At 46.1% G+C, this 16,578-nt stretch overlaps 1 long non-coding RNA gene across 1 annotated transcript; it reads right to left on the reverse strand.

Moving 5' to 3' along the window:
- Positions 1 to 11,043: 11,043 nt before the first annotated feature.
- On the reverse strand, positions 11,044 to 15,164 carry LOC136577725 (uncharacterized). The gene is made up of 3 exons (XR_010786544.1): positions 15,056 to 15,164; positions 12,611 to 12,685; positions 11,044 to 11,122 (listed from the first exon to the last, which is right to left on the reverse strand). It is a non-coding gene; the product is annotated as an uncharacterized lncRNA (long non-coding RNA).
- Positions 15,165 to 16,578: the final 1,414 nt, after the last annotated feature.

Raw genomic sequence — 16,578 nt, forward strand, 5'->3', positions numbered from 1 at the left:
AATTGAATAATCGAGTTGGGACCCAATTTCTTTTCCTATTTTGGAGATAATCTATGCTTGCGCCAAATTTCATGTTTCTACGACATCGGGAAGTTGGAGAACTTTTGGCAAGTCAGTCAGTGAGTCAGTCAGTGAGTCAGTGAGTCAGTCAGTGAGTCAGTCAGTCAGTGAGGGCTTTCAGCTTTATATATATAGATATATATAATTTTCTCCTCTCAGTGTAATCTGGCCTGTGCAGGGAGGGAAGGAGGTGAGCTGTGACCATACTGAATGTTGGATCCTGTGTTATATATATAGGGTTGTCTCTTCCCAGTGTAATCCGGCCTGTGCAGGGAGGGGAGCTGTGACTTTTGTGAATTGTTGATCCTGTGTTTTATATATATATATATATATATATATATATACTGTAGGTGTCTCCTCTCAGTGTAATCCTGTCTGTGCAGGTAGGGGAGGAGGTGAGCTGTGACTATTGTGAATGGTGGATCCTGTTTTATCTGTATATAGGTGTCCCCTCTCAGTGTAATCCTGCCTGTGTAGGGATGGGAGGAGGTGAGCTGTGACTATTGTGAATGTTGGATCCTGTGTTATCTATATATAGGTTGTCTCCTCTCTGTGTAATCCTGCCTGTGCAGGGAGGTGAGGAGGTGTGCTGTGACTATTGTGAATGGTGGCTGCTGTGTTCTCTACATATAGGTGTATTCTCTCAGCGTAATCCTGTCTGTACAAGGAAGGGAGGAGGTGAGCTGTGACTATTCTGAATGGTGACTTCTGTGTTATCTGTATATCAATGTAATCCTGTCTGTGCAGGGAGGAGAGGAGGTGAGCTGTGACTATTGTGAACAGTTGGGGTGGTGACAACTAGTCGCCGCCGGGTCGGGGTGCTGACAACTAGTCGCTGGGAGGGGGAGGGTTGGGTCCGGATCGGGGGGGGGGGGGGGGGTTGTCAGTATTACTTGTCACAGGGGAGGGGGGCTGTTAGTGTTACCTGTGGTGGGGGGAGGCTGGGGGCGCCTGTCGAGTGGGTATCCTTGTTTCACAGCGGGGTGGGTGCAGGAGAGTTCTCTCCCCCGCCCTCTCCATTTACTTTACATAGCAGCCGTTCAGTACTGACCGACTGCTGTTTACACCGGACTCGGTGCAGGATTTTCTTCTGAACAATGACAGTCTCTGCTGGCCCCGCCCCCTCTAAATATACTGTACAGCAGGAGAACATGCTGTACTGTAGTGGGACTTAGAGAGGGCAGGAGAGACTGTAGATCAGTTCAATAGAGGTGGGCATGTCATGGGCGGGGCTAGGACGGGAGCTGAGCAAGGCCAGGAAACCCGCAAGCACAACGGCACCATTTTTGAAAGCTGCATTGAACATCAGATTACAAAGTAAGAACCAGACATTCCAGCTGATCTGTCTGCGGTCTGACCCCTGTATGCAGTTTGTTAGGATGCTTAGTGAAAGGGAAGCAGCATTTTTATTAAAAAAAAATGTTACCCTGCGTGGCCGGACAACTGTTTTAACTCTGAAGTCAAGAGAGTACTAGTGTTCAATTTCCTTAAAAATTACTCCCCCCATATTCTCTTGCTGCAGGAAACGCATTTGCAGGTCTCTGGGTTATGGCAATTACCGGGCATTTGTTGGTTCAGCTTACCATGCCACATACTCTAACTCCGCTAGAGGTGTGACAATTCTGTACCATTTACATTTGAGCGACTACATTTTGACCCCAAAGACAGCTTCCTAATACTACAAGGCTCATTTAACCCCTTAATGCCGGCCCCATTGCCTTTTTACGTCCTGGCTTTGTGGGCTTTAATCCTCAAGGTTGTAAAAACACGCTCTCCCTGAGGATTAAAGCTACAGGGTCTGCAGATGTGACAGCTCCATGCTGCTAGATAACGGTGATAGCATAAAAGTGTTAAAAAAGTTAAATATTCAGCTTCCCTCATGGATTGGATCCACGAGGGGAGCTGATAGTACTTATCTCCGTCCTCCGTGATGTCCCACAACGTTCTGGTCCTTCCAAGACCTTACGCCGTCTTCTGCGCATTTCGCGCCAGACGTAAGCATTGGGTGCGTGTATAGCGCCGCCCTGCATCCTCCGAGGAGCAGGCCCTAGACTAGGAGACAGCGGGGATGAGTTGTAGGCCTTGTCATGGTGGCATTACTGTCTCCCACCCAGAGGGTAGCCAGGGACATGTCCAACAGGGCCAACAGCAGGCTACAGAAAAAAGAGGGTAACCAGGAACCTTGGGTATTCCTTTGGGTTGTCACAGGTGATGCCACTGTTCCTTCCTCTGCGGTGAAGCTGGATGATGAAATGATAGTCCACACACACAGAGTATAGTTGAGAACAAAGGCGGGACGGTCGGCAATGTTGCTTTGCTTGGAATGCCAATACCAAACAGTTCAACAGTACATAGGTCAAAGCACGGGTGGAGGCAGAATTGGTAGTGAGATATGGAGGCAGAACATAGGATGAATATTGGGCCCACAGTCCTAGTTATCTGTGCAGCTCCGCTCCTGGAAAATAACACACTCCTTTCCTCTCCGGACTCTCAACCAATCAACACTCACTCTTTCAGACGCCTCTCAGTGCTGCATGGTGAACTGCTCTTTCTCACAGGGGCTGGTAGTTATCCCGAGGTCTCCTGAGATCAGATATGTCCAAGGGAGATGGGTGATACATTTCGGCCTCTTTCATTCTCATTTCTCAGCGCCTCAAAAACACATCGACAGATATTACAAGTGTCCAAACTCTCAGATTTGTTCTGGCTAGACTAGACCAAGAAGTGACCTTCTAGCTAACTGACTTAGGCCCTCTGCACACAGGGGGAAATTCTGCGGTGGGATTTCCTGCAGAATTTCCGCCTGTGCACACCTGCATAGGATTGCATTACAATACGCAATCCTATGCAGACGGCCGCGATTTGTCTGCGTGAAATCACACATGGAAAACAAATCGCGGCATGCTCTATTTCTCTGCGAGAACCTCACAGAAATGTCACTCCCGGGCCACCAGCTCCACTCTGCGAACGCGCCGGCTGGCCGGCAGCCGGCACATTAAAGAGCCAGAGCCGCGGGAGAGCTGAGCGCCGCACTGGTTCCCGCAGGGACACAGGTCGGGTCTCTGACCCGGCTGCCTGCAGGCGGCCCTAGACGAGACTCTCCTTGCCAGACTAGACTACTTACTAGACTAGATTACTACTACTTCTCCTTCCACTCACACTCTGCAAACATTAATATAAAGCATGGTCATGTGACCACAGACTCACAACACAAAATGATACATTTCCAGACAGAGACAGCTCATTTCCAGACATTAACCCTTTCAGCGCTGCAGAGGTGGAACACATACAGTTCATGCATACAGAAGTTGCTGACAATACAAATGCACAAGACAAACATGAAAGACATTCTAAAGTGGCCTATAGGTCTGGGCCACTGCACGTGCCCAGCAGGGCTCATGGTCTCTGAAGTTTAACCCCTTAGTGACCACACGTTTTTGCTTTTTTCCATTTTTGTTTTTTTCTCCCCCCCTTTTAAAATATCGTAACTCCTTTATTTATCCATCAAGCTGTATGAGGGCTTGTTTTTTGCGGGACGAGTTGTATTTTTCAATGGTAGTATTTAATGTGACATATAATGTACTGAAAAACTATTTAAAAATTCTAAGTGGAGAGAAATCGAAAAAAACACAACATTCTGTCCTCTACGATACCAAACTTGATTAGTTCTTTTTTTGCTGTACTACTTACAGTAAGATTTTTAATTTTTTAAAATTATTTTCTATCTCCATCTTTTGCGTACAATATTTTTTTTCCCCGTCGATATAGTTGTGTTAGGGCTCATTTTGTGCGGGATGTCCTGTAGTTTTCGTTAGTAGCATTCTAGAATACATAGGACTTTTTGATCGCTTTTTATTAGATTTTTTTTGGCAACAGAGTGACCAAAAAAGCTTATTTCTGGCATTTTTTTTCTTTTGGTGGTAAATAATGTTTTACTTGGAAAGATCAGACTTTTACAGACACAGCGATACAAAATATGTATTTTTGTTTGATTTTTTTTATTGTAAATATGGCAAAAGGTTTTTTTTTTTATAACATTTTTTTACATAATTAATACAACTTTATTGTTATTGTTTTTACTTTTTCTTTTAGTCCTCCTGGGGGACAACAACTACCGATGCTTAGATCACTTATGCAGTATAATGTAATGCCATAGCATTACATCATACTGCATTCTGACAGGCAGCTTATCAAGCCACCCCTACCATTAGGCCGGTCTCACAAGATCGGATAGAAATGAAGGATTATGCATGCGTTTGATCAGCAGTAATACGCAGATCAATCAAATGCATTGGATTGCACAATTTCGCTTAAATTAGCGGGTCGGAATTACGTAATCACTCGCAGAAAACAACGCAGCAGGTTCTATTTTACAGCATATATCTGCGTCATAGAGCCCATTGTGCTCTATGGTCGCTGATATACTCACAGCCCATACGCAACTGCATTGTGTACGGGCTGCGGGTACCCGCATCATCACTAAGCCACTGCGCAAGAAATGTAAACCAATAAAGGTGTACAGCGCATGACCGCCTGTGTGAGCAGCCAGTTATGTGCAGCACATTACATGGCTGTACGCAGGGCCACGGCCGGGCTCACAGCCGATATCCGCTGCTGGCCTCCGCAAGCGCATTCCACATACGGCCGTGTGAGCCCGGCGTTATTCAGACCGCTACCTGTAATACGTAATTTACAAGGAGCCCCGGGAACGCTCATTCATATATGTGCTGTACAAAAAAAAAAACAATTGCCCAAAAAATGAAAATCATAATTATTTCCTTCTACTTTGTTTAGATTCATTCAAAAACTGTGGAATCAAAATACACAGTACACCCCTAGATGAGGTCTAGTTTTCCAAATGGGGTCATTTGTGAGGGTTCTCCATCGTTGTGGCCGCTCAAGAGCTCTACAATTGGGCAATGGGGCCTGGAATTTGTTCAGTTGTGCCCTGAAATCCAACGGGTGTTCCCTCCATTATAGGCCTAGCCATGTGTCCTGTAAGTAGATTAGGGCCACAATGGGTATGTTTCTGAACACGGAGCAAACAGGTGGATCCATTTTGGGGTGAAAGTCTTCATTTATATGTGTGCTGTACAAAAAACCCTGTTTTTAAATTGACACAATTCCAAAAAAAAAGAAAAATCGTAATTATTTCCTTCTGCTTTGCTTAGATTCATTCAAAAACTGTGGGATCAAAATATGCAGTACACCCCTAGATGAATTCGTTAAGGGGTCTAGTTTTCAAAATGGGGTCATTTGTGGGGGCTCTCCATTGTTTTGGCTCCACAAGTGTGTTATGGGGCCTAAATCACCTTCAAGCAAAATGTCTGTTCTGAAAGCCACTGGCTGCTCCTTTCATTTTGGGCCCCGTTGTGCATTAGGACATAATATTAGGGCAACAAGGGGAATGTTTCTGAACGTAAGACAAACAGGAGTATCCATTTTGTGGTGTAAATTCTCATTTTCATGTGCACTCTATAAAAAACTTGCCTTTAAAATAATATATTTGCAAAAATACTCCTGACCCCCCTCAGTGAATACATTAAGGGGTGTAATTTTTAAAATGGGGTCATTTGTGATGGTATCTATCATTCTGACACCTATGAGCCTTGGCAATCTTGGCTTGCTGCAGGAAAACAAAGTGTTCTTCAGGGCTTATTCAGACGACCGTATATCGGCCGGGTATTCATGCCGGCCAATATACGGCATCTCTCTCTGCAGAGGGAGGAGGCTGGAAGAGTCGGGAGCAGTGCTCTGAGCTCCCGTCCCCTCCCCGCCTCCTCTCCGCCCCTCTGCACTATTTGCAATGGGAGGGATCGGGACGGGGTGGAGCTAAGTTTGTTTATCCATGAACCTTACCCCGGCTTCAGGACACGCGCCCGTCGACACATTGGCAGACGCATGCACAAAAGCCACGGATGGCCAGAGTAATTTGAATTCTCGCTGTTCCAGGCTACCAAATGTAGCCGAGAGCCTAGAGATTTCACAGGTGGCAGCGGTACGCGGTCCCTGGTCACGTGATTGTCGCTATCCAATGGATAATGGCGACACGTAAAAGTTAAACAAAGTTTAAATTTCCCCTCTCGTCACGGAACTGATCCATGAGGGGAGGAGAAATTACTTACGTAAGGCCTCCGGCAATGTCCTCCTATGGGATCTTTATCCGCAGACCCTTCCAAAACAGTTGAAGTTTAATGCTCCTTTCGATTTGGGCCCCGTTGTGCATACAAACATAATATTAGGGCCACAATGAGTAATAACTCCTGAAAAGAAACTGTGGGGTCAAAATACTCCTGACCCCCGTCAGTGAATATATTAAGGGGTGTCGTTTTTAAAATGGGGTCTTTTGTGGGGGTATCTATCATTCTGATACCTATGAGCCTTTGAAATTTTGGCTTGGTGTAGGAAAACAAAGTATTCCTCAACATGTTAATATCAATGTTAAATTTGTACATCTCCTAAATGTCAAGTCCGGCGGCTCTCGGGGTCTCCGTAACCGCACCACCGGTCCTAGTTCCCAAGCTGTGGGGTGCGGTGCAGGGGACACCCGGTTTTAGTGACATTCCCTGGCCGCCGTGACCCGGGGCGCTGGACACCGCTCCTGTGCACAGGGGGCGTGCGCCTAGTTAGCCAGGCTCTGGGAACGCAGCGGGTTACCACCCCACGCCGCGTTCCTGTTAGCTTAACATCCTGGCACGCCTGCTCTGTATTTGCTCTTTGTTGTCTGCATCTCTGATCTGCACTCGCTGTGCTATGTCTGGATCCTTGTTCTGCACTCTTTGGGTGATGTCTGGGCCTCTGCCTGTCGTTTGCAGGCACTGGGGGCTATTCTCCCAGCGCCCTGGGATTGGCTCCTGTTGCTGTCAGGCTCCCCACTCCAATCAGCTGCTGGGGCGGGAGTTCTGATAGCATTGAAGCGTTCAGTGTTCCTTTCCCCAGTGCCAGTGTATCTTAGGTCTTCCTGCTACACCCGTGTATCCTGTATTTGATGCTCTGTTTTTTGACTACTGCTTGGACCTGACTTCTTTCGCCTGACCCCTTGTAATGTGTTCTCTCCAGTTCCTGACCCGGATTGCCTGACCTGTTTTTGTGTCTGTTTGTTTCCTCATTGTTCGTAAGTCTGACTCCTGCCCCGTATCGCTAATGAGCGTAGGGACCATCACCCAGTTGTCACCTTGGGGTATAGCCCAGGGGGGCAAGTAGGTAGGGACAGGGGTTGCGGGCAGTTTCTCAGGGACTTCCCATACCAAGACCCCAGTTTTTGACCCTAAATGGATAAAAAAATTAAAGTTTTACCAATGTGCTTCCAGGATAAAGTAAACAGCTGGAAATATATATCTTATCAAAAATTTGTACGGTATTTTTTGCACATATTTGACAAATTGCAATTGAAAATGTGACAAAATTACAATTTTTTCAACATTTTCCCAATTTTGGTGCTTTTAATAAATATGCCCAAATTCTATCAGTCAATTTTTACCAGCTAAATGAAGTACAATATGTGGTGACAAAACAAGGTCAGAATCACTTGGATATGCAAACCATTTACGGAGTTATTCAATGTTAAAGTGAGACATGTCAGATTTCCTAAATTTCGCTTCCCCACTAACCGCAAACAGGCTTCATCACTAAGGGGTTAATGGGTAACTACTAACCATAGTTAATGTTAATATACCTCCCCCAGCTAACACTCCAGTGTTACATGATATCATGGCCAAGGTGGTGCTCATGGACGCAGCCCCATTAACATGGATGGGGGATTTCAATCAACTTATTGATCTGGTACAAGACCACCTTCGCCAAATGACCCCAGTGGGAACCCAATTGCCGACATGGGCCTCCTCATATTTGCTGGAAGAGGTGTGGCATTTAAGACATCCGTGTGATTTGATTAAAAAATTATGGCGAGTGGTTCAGCAATTACCTCTGCTGCTTCCTTCAGTATCCTAGGATGTAATTCATGTGGACCTTGAGACTTGAATTCATTTAAGTTAGCTAAGTGTTCCCTCACCATCTCTCAGCTTATAGATAGCCTGCATTCTTTTATTACCCCAATAGCACAGGGAAGATCAGTTGATGTTACATCTACTTTCTGAGAGAAAACAGATACAATATAGGAATTTAAAAGTTCGGCCTTCTCAACATCATTTGTGGCCAATTCAGCAGTTTAATCTTGTAAGCATCCAATAGCAGCTCTGACTTTTCTTTTGCTTTTGACATACCCCCCAAATCCTTTTTTATTGCTTTTGGTCTCTTTTGCAAGCCTCAATTTATTATTAGCTTTTGCTTTTCTGACACTTGCCCTACAGTTTCTGCAGACCACATTCTAGTCTTCTTTAGATATTCCCCCCCCTTTCCATTTGATAAACATTTTTTTAACGTTTTTAACATGTGTGCAGGTTCTGTGCTCATCCACCCTGGTCTCTTTAAATGCATCCCATTCTTCCTTCTTTTAGGGATTGTTAGGGATGGTGCTTTGAGAATCTCATTTCGCAATATTTTTCAACCTTCTTGGTCATTTCTGTCCTTAAGAACATCCAGCCATTGGATTCTTCCTACCCTCTTTCTAAGTTCATTAAAATGTGCCTTTCTAAAATCCAACCTTGAGGTCTGAGTCTTCTCAGGTCTTCCTCCCCTTTTGAAATCAAAAGTCAAGGATAACATGATCACTGCCTCCTAAGGTCCAGCCACCCTTACTTCCAAAATAGCAGATCCCCTTGTTTTCTCTTCTACCTTTTGGAAGATAAAGACCTTTTGTCAGCAAGAGCGGATAAGAATTTGTTGGATCCATTACTTTTACCTGAGAGAGATTCCCAACAAATGTCTGATAGGTAAAATCTCCCATGATCACTATGTTGTGCTTTTTTTGAGAGCTTGGCCATCTGATGTAGAAAGAGTTCATCCATCTCTTCTGCTTTTCCAGGTGGCCTATATAAATGCCTACAATGGTGTCCTTTCTGTTGTTCTCTCCTTATATTCTTACCTAAACAGTTTCTACAGAACTCCCATGCTCCGAAGTTTGAATCTCGGTGGAGATGAATGTTTTCCTAACATACAACACAACACCTCCTCCCCCTTTTTTTGGTCTGTTTCTTATAAATAAGTTGTATCCTTTAAGCCTGGTATTCCAGCCATGTGTATCATTCCACCAAGTTTCTGTAATGCCTATGACGTCATATTTCTCTTCCTGTGTTAGGAGCTCCAATTCTTCTTGTTTGTTTCCCATGCTCTGGGCATTTGTGTAGAAACATGTTAGTTTGTGATCGGTGTCTCTTGATTCTCTATTTTCCTTCTGAATATTTTGTCTTTGTTCTTTCTTTCCACTTCTAATAGTGAGGTTCTCAAATGTATTAATTAGCTGTATATGTTTACCTGGCCTTTCACTTCCCTTTTCATATTGTCCTAGTTTAAAGCTCTTTTAATGAGGGAAGCGAGGTGCCCACCAAATATATGCTTACCTGTTTTTGTAAGGTGCAACCCGTCTCCAGCTAGCAGTCCATCATATAGGTAATTCACTCCATGGTCTAGGAATCCAAATCTTTGCTGACAGCACCATCGACGTAGCCAGTTGTTCACCTCTAGAATCCTGTTCCATCTTCTTATTCCATGGCCATCCACTGGGAGGATGGATGAGAAGACCACCTGTGCTCCTAGTTCCTTCACCTTCTTTTGAGGTCTTCTAAGTCTCTGCAGATAGTTGCAAGGTCCTTTTTTTGCAGTTTCATTTGTCCCTACATGTATTAGTAGTAATAGGTGTTGTTCTGTAGGACTGAAGAGTCTTGACAGCCTATCAGACACATTCTTGATTTGTGCACCTGGAAGACAGCACACCTCTCGTGAGGTTATGTCAGGTCTGCAGCCAGCGGCCTCTGTTCCTCTCAGTAGGGAATCCCCCACATCCACCACTCTCCTTTTCTTCTTCACAACAGCACTTATTTTTCTCCATTCAAGAGGACTCTGTGTGCTTACTACCCAGTTCCTTGTAGGTAGAGTCATTTCTATGGAATCTAGAATCTCACTGCTTAAACCAAGTACAGTAAATAAAGACCGGCAATACTTGACTGGTGGGGAATCCGAGTATATCTTAATTTGCTATTTCTAACCATTTAATGCCATCTCCCAAGTTTTTCTAGAACTTGGAAAACCCCTTTAAGCGGGAAGTGTTGCATCCTCAAGTTGTCTGCTAGCTTTACAGTCGCATCCTCAGTGATTCCAGCAATGTAGATTTTTTCTAGTCTCCACCCCACCTATTGATAGATATACTAGCATTCTGTCACGTGGACGGTCTTCAACACACACTGCCAATCAACTGTGGTGTCATCCATTAATGAGAGCTGGTACAGGGAGCAGAAAAAAAGGAAATACATCATTGGAATCAGTAGGGACACAACTCTAAAGCCACTCCACAGACCACACCCCTTCTCTTTTTCTCTTTTACTTGCCACATTTCCCTATTTACAGTTCACACGCCCTGGAGCAAGAAGGGGGTTCCTGGAGACTCCCCATCCTGCTGCTACCTCAGCCTCTCTCAGTGCCTCTTACACAGTAACAATACTTTGTGCTCCTACACAGTAAACATTTGACCAAGACAAGAGATAATGCCCCCTTTGCCCAGCAGTTAGTGCCCCCAGAGATGAATGACTGCTTGTTTACAAGGGATAATCGCCATTTGATTTTTTTTATGCTTGCATGATCCAAATGATGAACAGTTTAGATTGTGCAGCCATTTACAATGAATGATGATCGTTTCGATTCCTGCGATCCAGGGAGAATCCGAATGATAATTGTTCAGTACAAAAGGGCCCTCGGTGCGCCGAACACAACAGAGGGAGAGGTGCGGAAGGAACCAGGTTGGCGACTGCAGTGAATCCTGACACGAATTGCAGGATCAATGGTCGTTAGTGGATCGGTCATGATAACAGGGGAGGATCTAGACTAGGATCACAAACTACAGGAAGCAGATAATGGTGAAGGCGTCACCACGGGAGGAGGAGCAGGGACACCATCACCAAGAAGGTCATCATTGTTCTCCGGCCACTGCCAGCGCTGAACTCTGATGACTCTAAAAGGAAATATAAAGATGGCATCACGGCAGAAAAGTGAAGAATTAAGATTTATTGCAAAAGTAACAAGAATCAGACACCCCCGTATAACAATGTAAAAGTCCAAACGTGGTGGTTATTTTTCACCATGGATTTTGCTGCAGATTTGAATATCCAGATCATACTCATATGGATGCTGTACTGAAGAACCAGTTACGTGTTGTAATGTAAACTGCTGGAGATTTGCAGACCATATGTGACCCATAAGTCTTATTACACACATGCTCTGTGCTGAAAGAGGGTGGGAAGAGGGGGAGGACACTGCTTGTCAATGGGACTTTCTAATGTTAAAAATGCATCACACAAAAATTGGAAATCACAAACCTGAGATGCGTTTTTAACATTAGAAAGTCCAATTGACAATTGTGTTAAGCAGAAGATCTGCGATCATTCGCAAAAAGTAATTGCGAATGATTGTGGATGCAAGTGTTTTTTCCGCATTGATGTACGCTAAAATATTATGTAGTTGTCTGACATTGCTGCGGCGGTGTTGAAGAGGATGACACTGCTCAGTGGACCTCAGAGGATGATACTGGAGATGGCACTTTCCCCAGGCACTGTATTATGTAAATACGTGGCCAGGGTGGTGGCCACAGACACCTGAGGATTGTGGTAACACTAGCATATTGATAAGAGTATGGTGCCAGTAGTTAGCGCAAGTCCTTGTGTTGTAATTGTTGAGTCAATGTAATGTTTTATTGTGATGACGCAGTGTGATGTATAAAACATTTGTAATGTCACAACAAGGCTGTCGCATCCAGACCAGACTCACTGGATCCGTAACCTGAAGTACAAATGCAAATGCACACCAAACAGTGGAAAACAATACAGACAACCGCAACAAGGAAAACACAGTCTCTAAATTACCTAACCCAGGGAAGAGACCTGCCTGTACGCAGGTAACACGCTCTGAGAAGGGCGAACCTGACTACGTACCTAGGCCACTATCTGACCCTACATGAGATAGGAGAAAACCACAGAAAACAAGATGTAAAAGATAATAACCACAGTACTTAACTTTGAGAAGACTCATGCAAATAGGACACCCAGTTCCAAGCTTTGACTTCTATCACAGCCAGAGGAAGACTGAAAATTAAACAGCACTTGAGCTAAGCCCCAGGCCAGTCTAAATAGTCCTAACGAATTAACCACAAGTGACGCCAAGCATGTCTCACCTAACACTAACTCCCACCAGAGCCATAAGATGGCAAAACACATTCAAAGCCTGTATGGAGCGTAGATATGATTATTAATTGGTTGTTGTTTAGTAAAGTTGCTTTAAAGCACTGTGTGCTGCCTGCTTCATCATGTAACCTCCTCCTCATCATCCTTCTCACGGACATCAGCCTCTCCACTCTCCTCCTCATCATGCCCCTTAACATTCATCCTCCTCATCAGTATTATCATCCTCATCATGTCCTAATATCATGCTTAGTAGCACTATCTACCTGGGGGAGGCAGGCAGCGTGGTCCCAAGGATTCCTGGGTGTGTATGGAGTATAGGGCTTCCATGTCCTTGAACCCTGAGGAGACACAGACACGTTATACACATTTTATGTTAGAGAAAAACTGAGCCACCTGAGAGTTAGCAAAAGAACAGCAGAAATGAGGCTTCAGCTCCGGAGTCTGCAGACTTGTAAATTTAAGAGCCTGCAGACTCCTAAATCTGGCCATAACAATGGCTGTGACTGTTCAGAATCTCCGAACTCACTGAAAACCATCACACACACCATGAGGCAGGAAGGAGGTGCAAGCTTCTCAGGAGAGATGATCTTACATAGAGGGTGGCCTCAGGGGCACGTCAACTCTGCGTCACAAAGGGTGCATTATGTTTAACTACTCGAGGTGGTGCTACAACTCTTATTGCTCCTCTCATGGATGGTGTGACTTCTCCCACAGACGCACTCTGTGGTGGCGGGTAGGGTAGCACTCATTGAAGTGAATGCGAAAGAATTGCACTAATGCACTACAGATGCGTTTGAGCCTCCTGGCCGCCCAGCAGCTTCTTCTAATCAGAAGATTGATGGGAATCCTGGTGGTGGACCCCTCAAATATGCTATTGATAAATGATCCTGAGGATGCGTCATCAATACTTGTGACTCCTGTGTGGTCATATTTCTAGGTACAAGTGATATTGCAGAGCTACGGTGGCGGTAGGTAACTTGGATCAGGGTGGTTATCCCCAACACTTTCCTCCACCAATAGCACCTACAGTGGGTGAAATGGGCTTTATGCCTTTTACTATAAATGATATTGGCGACGCCAGCGCTGTGTAGCATAATAAGGGAATTAATAGCAATAATGCAGAAGCACAGAGTAAGGTGGAGCAGGTCCTAAGCAGCACAGAGGATGACAGGAGAGGGGTGTGCTAATCTTGTGGGAGGTCACAGACTGAGGGATCATTCAAACGGCCATATGTGTAAAATTCTGCATGTATTACGCAGCGGTTTACTGCTGTGTAAGCAGCCGGTGAGCCGGCTATCACAAATATGGCAGCGATTGTGCACTGCGCATGACAGCGTATTTCACGCATGTATGTCATGCATGTATCTCACGCATGCTGTCCTGCGCAGTGTAATTAGTTTCTCATTTTTTTAAACTGTACTCTCTGTCTCTTAGCGGCATTGCGAATTAAACTTCGCACGTACACAATGTATTGTGTATGTACAGCGTTTCGTAATTCATGGAGAACAATAGGCTTAAAGGGGTTGTCCCGCGGCAGCAAGTGGGGTTATACACTTCTGTATGGCCATATTAATGCACTTTGTAATGTACATCGTGCATTAAATATGAGCCATACAGAAGTTATTCACTTACCTGCTCCGTTGCTAGCGTCCTCGTCTCCATGGTTCCATCTAAATTCGCTGGCGGCTTGCTTTTTTAGACGCGCTTGCGCAGTCCGGTCTTCTGCTCTGAGCACGAGCCGCTTCAGTGTGCTCCCCGCTACAGCTCTTCTGCGCATGAGCAGACGAGCTGTATCTTCTCGGGAGCGCGCTGGAGCGGCCATTCTGCTACAATCCTCTCTTAGAGGAAGGTGCAGAAACTGGAGCCGCCCAGCAGTGCCGAGAAGCCGCCCAGCCGTGCCAAGAAGTCGCCCAGCCGCCCAGCCCAGCCCAGCTGCCCAGGTGGGTGGGTGACGGACTGACGGGGGTGACGCGTGACTGACTACCGCTGTGGCCCTGGAGCCTACCGCTGTGGCCCCGGAGCCTACTGCTGTGGCCCCGGAGCCTACCGCTGGGCCCTGGGGCCTACCGCTGGGCCCCGGAGCCTACCGCTGGGCCCCGGGGCCTACCGCTGGGGAGCCGGGGCTAGCGCGGGGAAGCCGGGGGCTAGCGCGGGGGAGCCGGGGGCTAGCGCCGGTTACCTGCTGCCTGGCGGTGGGTGACTGGTCGGCCGCGTTCAATCCCGGGGTCCGGTCGGCGGCTGCGGGGCGTCTGGTTGTCAGGGAGACACAGCTGGTAGCGTCTCGGGAGCGCGCACGTCGGGCTACAGCAAGCGACGGGAAAAGAGCCGGCGGCCATCTTGGGGAAACTTTTTATAAGTTGCTGAAACGCTGGAACTGTAAGTACAAACCAGCTAGAAAAGTCATTTACAGGGGGGCTTAGTAATGTATGCTTAATTAGGGGGACTGGGCAAAAAAAAAATTCACTGCTTCCTCGAGACAACCCCTTTAATACACAGTTAAATAGAACATGCTGCTTTCTTTTTGACGTGTGTATCCATACGTAATTTGAATGGATCAATGAAAATCAATGTACTTTAATGTACTCCATTCACTGAGAATTACCCGTGTGTCATCCGTGGTGAAATTACATCTCTGTGATTAACCCCCGAGGGTTCCATACTGGAGGGAGCCATCCACAGGGTTGCGGAGTATTTCAGGACAACGTTACCTATGATGAAGAAGGCCACGCGCTGACACGTTGTACCGTCGTTTGGACTGTTGGGTAACAGTGTAACTTTCCAGGCGCTGACGTTCAGGATGAGAGACAATGCCTCTTGGAAGGCTGATCTGAAAGGAGACGCTTTGTGTCAAAGTTGAACTGATGACAGGGTCTGGGTTGGACCAGAATCACCCACAGAACCCCCGCTGGTGACATAACACCCCCCATACACACACAAGTGACATCACAGCACCTATTAAATGGTGTCATCCCCTGGAAATACAGAGAAGTTACGGGAACATCGGGGAGGATGAGAGACGACGACTTCAGGGTGTCAGATGTGACTGTAAGGATCCTCCCTAAAACTGGTGACAAGACAGAATCATCATCATCTTCATCATCTTCATCATCACTGACAAGCAATAAAGTTTGCTGCTACTGTTAGAGCAAAACTGGCATTAAAGCTGCACATAAGCCAGTGCTGTGCCTCCATCGTCACTGGCAGAACCTCTGTAGGAAAGCGGAGTTTCTCTGGAAACCCTTTATTCCTACTCAGCCATGTCTTATACTCCAGTCACATCCAGAGCTGCAGTCCTAATGCCATCATGTTTCATACTGCAGATATGATGTAAGAGCAGAATAGTGACTGCAGCTCTGGATGTAACTGGAGTCTACCACATGATGTAGTCCAGGGCTAGTACATGTTAAGGCTTTAGTGGTCGCTCATTCTTATATGTAGATTTATCTTACAAGGAGCACTGACTTAAAGGGGTTGTTCACTCTTCCACTATTCACCCCAGACTGGTTAGGGTTAGTATCTTACTGAGCTCTGTATGTAGATCAGCAGTTCTCTCTCCGCTGTGCAGAGGACAAGAACGGACAGGGAACTCTGATTAGCTGCTATCGGCATCTCTGCCATTTCCCCATTATGTGGGATCATCAGAGGCTCCTGTATTGGCAGCCAGAGTCGAGTCAAACCTAGGTGTCTTCCACTGTTTAGATACCTGTGAAGTCTCCAGACAGGGGCAGATTGGGGTCCGTCACCAGCACCTTGCCTCCTGGAGCCACAGGTCCGTGCTTCCTTGTCAGGTCACCAACTCTACAGAGCTGCGGACTCCTCATTGTGCACAGCTTTCCTGTCTAGAGATACGAAGTACAATAGAAAAACCAGGTGAGGGCGATGGTGGTCACTTGTAGCCCAGATGTGACAGCCAGCATGGCCTCCATTACAAGGCATTCCTAGACTCCTGAAGGGCACATCCAGCTAATTATATAGGGACATAGCTAGGACTGTAGGAAAGCAGGAGGGGAACCATTATAGAAATGGGCAGCCATATTGTACTACTCTAGGGCTAGACTCACCTGATTGGGGATGTCATATGGATTGTAAGCTTCACACTCCGCCATATGGATGAGCCACTCCAGGCTGCCGATCTACAAACAATTAGGCCAGTTAGACATCATCTCGACACCTTGTTTATACACCGGATGGATTACGGAGAGAGATCTACTTTACCTTTCCTGAGGAGGAC

This window comes from Eleutherodactylus coqui, chromosome 8 (genome assembly GCF_035609145.1).
Source record: "Eleutherodactylus coqui strain aEleCoq1 chromosome 8, aEleCoq1.hap1, whole genome shotgun sequence".
In the NCBI taxonomy this organism is placed as follows: Eukaryota; Metazoa; Chordata; class Amphibia; order Anura; family Eleutherodactylidae; genus Eleutherodactylus; species Eleutherodactylus coqui.